Below are 6,642 nucleotides of genomic sequence, written 5' to 3'. Positions count from 1 at the left end.
TAACATCAGTTGAAGTTTGGTACAGAGGATGAAGAAGAAAGCATGATGTTGGATTACGATGCGGTTATTGAAAGAATAAAAAAAATAATGGAAGCTTTAAAAGATAATTTTGAAGAAAACTAGAACTCAACTAGAAACTGAACTAGAACTGAACTAGAATTGAACTAGAACTGAACTAGAACTAGAACTGAACTAAACTGAACTAGAACTGAACTAGAATGAACTAGAACTGAACTAGAAAAAACTAGAACTGAACTAGAACTGAACTAGAACTGAACTAGAACTGAACTAGAACTGAACTAAACTGAACTAGAACTGAACTAGAAACTGAACTAGAACTGAAACTAGAACTGAACTAGAACTGAACTAGAACTGAAACTAGAACTGAACTAGAACTGAATAGAACTGAACTAGAACTGAAGTAGAAACTGAACTAGAACTGAACTAGAACTGAACTAGAACTGAACTAGAACTGAACTAGAACTGAACTAGAAACTGAACTAGAACTGAACTAACTGAACTAGAACAGAACTAGAACTGAACTAGAACTGAACTAGAACTGAACTAGAACTGAACTAGAACTGAACTAGAACTAAACTAGAACGAACTAGAACTGAACTAGAACTGAACTAGAACTGAATTAGAACTGAACTAGAACTGAACTAGAACTGAACTAGAACTGAACTAGAACTGAAAACTGAACTAGAACTGAACTAGAACTGAACTAGAATGAACTAGAAACTGAACTAGAACTGAACTAGAACTGAACTAGAACTGAACTAGAAACTGAACTAGAATGAACTAGAACTGACTAGAACTGAACTAGAACTGAACTAGAACTGAACTAGAACTGAACTAGAACTAAACTAGAACTGAACTAGAACTGAACTAGAACTGAACTAGAACTGAACTAGAACTGAACTAGAGCTGAACTAGAACTGAACTAGAACAGAACTAGAACTGAACTGAACTGAACTAGAACCGAAACTAGAACTGAACTAGAACTGAACTAGAAAAACTGAACTAGAACTGAACTAGAACTGAACTAGAACTGAACTAGAACTGAACTAGAACTGAACTAGAACTGAACTAGAACTGAACTAGAACTGAAACTAGAACTGAACTAGACTGAACTAGAACTGAACTAGAATGAACTAGAACTGAACTAGAACTGAACTAGAACTGAACCAGAATGAACTAGAACTGAACTAGAACTGAACTAGAACTGAACTAGAACTGAACTAGAACTGAACTAGAACTGAACTAGAACTGAACTAGAACTGAACTAGAACTGAACTAGAACTGAACTAGAACTGAACTAGAACTGAACTAGAACTGAACTAGAACTGAACTAGAACTGAACTAGAACTGAACTAGAACGAAACTAGAACTAACTGAACTGAACTAGAACTGAACTATAACTGAACTAGAACTGAACTAGAACTGAACTAGAACTGAACTAAGAACTGAACTAGAACTGAACTAGAACTTAACTAGAACTGAACTAGAACTGAACTAGAACTGAACTAGAACTGAACTAGAACTGAACTAGAACTGAACTAGAACCTGAACTAGAACTGAACTAGAACTGAACTAGAACTGACTAGAACTGAAACTAGAACTGAACTAGAACTGAACTAGAACTGAACTAGAACTGAACTAGAACTGAACTAGAACTGAACTAGAACTGAACTAGAACTGAACTAGAACTGAACTAGAACTGAACTAGAACTGAACTAGAACTGAACTAGAACTGAACTAGAACTGAACTAGAACTGAACTAGACTGAACTAGAACTGAACTAGAACTGAACTAGAAACTGAACTACGAACTGAACTAGAACTGAACTAGAACTTAACTAGAACTGAACTAGAACTGAACTAGAACTGAACTGAACTGAACTAGAACTGAACTAGAACTGAACTAGAACTGAACTAGAACTGAAACTAGAACTGAACTAGAACTGAACTAGAACTGAACTAGAACTGAACTAGAACTGAACTAGAACTGAACCTAGAACTGAAACTAGAACTGAACTAGAAACCATGAACTAGAACTGAACTAGAACTGAACTAGAACTGAACTAGAACTGAACTAGGAACTGAACTAGACACTGAAATAGAACTGACTAGAACTGACTAGAACTGAACTAGAAACTGAACTAGAACTGAACTAGAACTGAACTAGACTGAACTAGAACTGAACTAGAACTGAACTAGAACTGAACTAGAACTGACACTAGAACTCTGAACTAGAACTGAACTAGAACTGAACTAGAACGAACTCAGAACGGAACTAGAACTGAACTAGAACTGAAACTAGAACTGAACTAGAAACTGAAACTAGAACTGAACTAGAACTGAACTAGAACTGGAACTAGAACTCGAACTAGAAACTGAACGAACTAGAACTGAACTAGAACTGAACTAGAACTGAACTAGAACTGAACTAGAAACTGAACTAGAACTGAACTAGAACTGAACTAGAACTGAACTAGAACTGAACTAGAACTGAACTAGAACTGAACTAGAACTGAACTATGAAACTGAACTGAACTAGAACTGAACTAGAACTGAACTAGAACTGAACTAGAACTGAACTACAACTGAACTAGAACTGAACTAGAACTGAACTAGAACTGAACTAGAACTGAACTAGAACTGAACTAGAACTGAACTAGAACTGAACTAGAACTGAACTAGAACTGAATTAGAACTGAACTAGAACTGAACTAGAACTGAACTAGAACTGAACTAGAACTGAACTAGAACTGAACTAGAACTGAACTAAACTGAACTAGAACTGAACTAGAACTGAACTAGAACTGAACTAGAACTAAACTAGAACTGAACTAGAACTAAACTAGAACTGAACTAGAATTGAACTAGAACTGAATTAGAACCGAAATGAACTTAACAAAAAATTAAAATTTTTCAAATTTCCCGCTTTTCAAATGTCCTATTAAAATTATTCCAATTTTACCACTTAAACGACAATTAAACTTGTATTTTCTTAAATCACAATCCACCACTCTACATGTATTTGTCTCCTTGGTTTTTTAATTTCCTCTACAATAACATCCAAACATATTTGCTGCTGCAAAAGCGAAAATATTTACTTTTTTGCAACCGTATACACTGCCTCAGCAGTTAAAATCTTTGCTATAGAACGTATTTAAAAATCTCCAACAAATCTTTAGTTAAAAATGAATTCTTTCATCATTTTGCAATGGTCGTCAATGGTTAAAAACGTAATGAATTTTCATGATTTTGGTTTTGAAATTTATGTTTATTTCTCCTCTCATTCCGAATTTCCGTTCTATTCGTGTAGTGTTGCCACAAAGTACAATTTAAACACACACACATGATTACAGATGAGGTACTTATTGGAGTACATTAATACTGCAACATGTTCAGATTTGTACATGAATGAATGTGAATATACATGCATACATACATATGTATACGAAATGCATTTCCAAATAGTGCGTTGCTGACGTGTGATAGATTTTTTCTGTTGCTTTCGCGCTTTTCTATCCAAAAGTGCGGGAACAAACATTTAAACATCATCTGCATTTTACTACTTGCGCCACCAGCGGCAACACTAACTATTGCTTCTTATTACGTTACCAGTCAGTCAGCCATGAGCCAGCACAACTCTCCGTCAGTCATTTATTCACTTCGATATTTAATGGTCAAATGTTTGTGCATATTCTTGCACTTGTCGAGGTATTGGGTGGCTTGATTGGTTGGTTGGGTGGTGGCAGTAACTACCGAGTTTATAACATGTTAGGGTTTGACCAAATACGGACGTGTTATTTTACACGTTTTATATTTGCGGAGCTAAAGTTTATGGCGTGGTAAATGGTTGGCAACAGTAGGACAAAGTTGTAATCACAAAAAAAGAATCCTAACGTTCGTCAATAAATGTGGTCTTAAGTTGAACTGACTGATTTTCCAAAACGAAAAAAAAAATCACTTAAACGAAATTGGTAGTAAAATACACTGCCATTGATTGTATGAATTTAAGCAGGATTGTGTATAATGTCGATAGCATAGAGGTAAATACACATATCTGTTACTTTTTTTGTTGGAGATTTTTTTTAACTTATAGTTTGATTAAGTAAAAATTTTGGCTTGTTTAATGCCTAACCTTCGATAGAACAATACACCGATAGACTGAGAATTTTTTTCAACCTGAAGGCATTTAATATCAAGTCATACGTTTATTTATTATTATTGATCAGTAGGTACTGTCTTGTCAGCTATAGATGAGTTCCAGTTGAGTTTAGTTCAGTTCTGCTCTAGTTTTGTTCTAGTTCTGTTCTAGTTCTGTTCTAGTTCTGTTCTAGTTCTGTTCTAGTTCTGTTCTAGTTCTGTTCTAGTTCTGTTCTAGTTCTGTTCTAGTTCTGTTCTAGTTCTGTTCTAGTTCTGTTCTAGTTCTGTTCTAGTTCTGTTCTAGTTCTGTTCTAGTTCTGTTCTAGTTCTGTTCTAATTCTGTTCTAGTTCTGTTCTAGTCTTGTTCTAGTTCAGTTCTAGTTCTGTTCTAGTTCGGTTCTAGTTCTGTTCTAGTTCTGTTCTAGTTCTGTTCTAGTTCTGTTCTAGTTCTGTTCTAGTTCTGTTCTAGTTCTGTTCTAGTTCTGTTCTAGTTCTATTCTAGTTCTGTTCTAGTTCTTTCTAGTTCCGTTCTAGTTCTGTTCTAGTTCTGTTCTAGTTCCGTTCTAGTTCTGTTCTAGTTCTGTTCTAGTTCTGTTCTAGTTCTTTCTAGTTCCGTTCTAGTTCTGTTCTAGTTCTGTTCTAGTTCCGTTCTAGTTCTGTTCTAGTTTTGTTCTAGTTCTGTTCTAGTTCTGTTCTAGTTCTGTTCTAGTTCTGTTCTAGTTCTGTTCTAGTTCTGTTCTAGTTCTGTTCTAGTTCTGTTCTAGTTCTGTTCTAGTTCTGTTCTAGTTCTGTTCTAGTTCTGTTCTAGTTCTGTTCTAGTTCTGTTCTAGTTCTAGTTCTAGTTTCTGTTCTAGTTCTGTTCTAGTTCTGTTCTAGTTCTGTTCTAGTTCTGTTCTAGTTCTGTTCTAGTTCTGTTCTAGTTCTGTCTAGTTCTGTTCTAGTTCTGTTCTAGTTCTGTTCTAGTTCTGTTCTAGTTCTGTTCTAGTTCTGTTCTAGTTCTGTTCTAGTTCTGTTCTAGTTCTGTTCTAGTTCTGTCCTAGCTCTGTTCTAGTTCTGTTCTAGTTCTGTTCTAGTTCTGTTCTAGTTCTGTTCTAGTTCTGTTCTAGTTCTGTTCTAGTTCTGTTCTAGTTCTGTTCTAGTTCAGTTCTAGTTCTGTTCTAGTTCTGTTCTAGTTCTGTTCTAGTTCTGTTCTAGTTCTGTTCTAGTTCTCTTCTAGTTCTGTTCTAGTTCTGTTCTAGTTCTGTTCCAGTTTTCTGTTCTAGTTCTGTTTCTATTCTAGTTCTGTTCTAGTTCTGTTCTAGTTCTGTTCTAGTTCTGTTCTAGTTCTGTTCTAGTTCTGTTCTAGTTCTGTTCTAGTTCTAGTTCTGTTCTAGTTCTGTTCTAGTTCTGTTCTAGTTCTGTTCTAGTTCTGTTCTAGTTCTGTTCTAGTTCTGTTCTAGTTCTGTTCTAGTTCTGTTCTAGTTCTGTTCTAGTTCAGTTCTAGTTCTGTTCTAGTTCTGTTCTAGTTCTGTTATAGTTCTGTTCTAGTTCTGTTCTAGTTCTGTTCTAGTTCTGTTCTAGTTCTGTTCTAGTTCTGTTCTAGTTCTGTTCTAGTTCTGTTCTAGTTCTGTTCTAGTTATGTTCTAGTTCTGTTCTAGTTCTGTTCTAGTTCTGTTGTAGTTCTGTTCTAGTTCTGTTCTAGTTCTGTTCTAGTTATGTTCTAGTTCTTTTTAGTTCTGTTCTAGTTATGTTCTAGTTCTGTTCTAGTTCTGTTCTAGTTCTGTTCTAGTTCTGTTCTAGTTCTGTTCTAGTTCTGTTCTAGTTCTGTTCTAGTTCTGTTCTAGTTCTGTTCTAGTTCTGTTCTAGTTCTGTTCTAGTTCTGTTCTAGTTCTGTTCTAGTTCTGTTCTAGTTCTGTTCTAGTCCTATTCTAGTTATGTTCTAGTTCTATTCTAGTTTTATTCTAGTTCTATTCTAGTTCTATTCTAGTTATGTTCTAGTTCTATTCTAGTTCTATTCTAGTTCTATTCTAGTTCTATTCTAGTTCTATTCTAGTTCTATTCTAGTTCTGTTCTAGTTTGATGCTAGTATTTTAGTTTTCTCATGAACTGACTGTTTTATATACACATTTCCTTGAAAATCTCCGTAATAATAACTTAAAATACAACAAAATCATAAAACAATAAAAAACCAAATCGTTGAAGCTTCTTTTTTATAAAACATTAATCACAACATACTGTCGTATTTCAACTACATAACAAATTGACAAAACAACATTTCAGCCATTAACAAATAAATTGAATATTTAATAAAAATATACACATATAAACACATAAATTCAGCTTTTAAAAAAATAAACAATTTTACACTTAATTAAAACTAAAACAAATGAAAGAAAAATAGAAAAAAAAAACTATTTAGAATTACAAATTTATTTCCCTATTTAAGAAAAATCTTTTTTATAAACTTTTTTTGTATGATTTTATGCTTTAATAACTATTTATTTTT

The sequence above is a fragment of the Lucilia sericata genome, unplaced genomic scaffold, assembly GCF_015586225.1.
Source record: "Lucilia sericata isolate MDLA Ls3-8-SP2 unplaced genomic scaffold, ASM1558622v1 Contig000222F_arrow, whole genome shotgun sequence".
NCBI lineage: Eukaryota > Metazoa > Arthropoda > Insecta > Diptera > Calliphoridae > Lucilia > Lucilia sericata.
Note: the sequence above shows the minus strand (reverse complement) of the source record.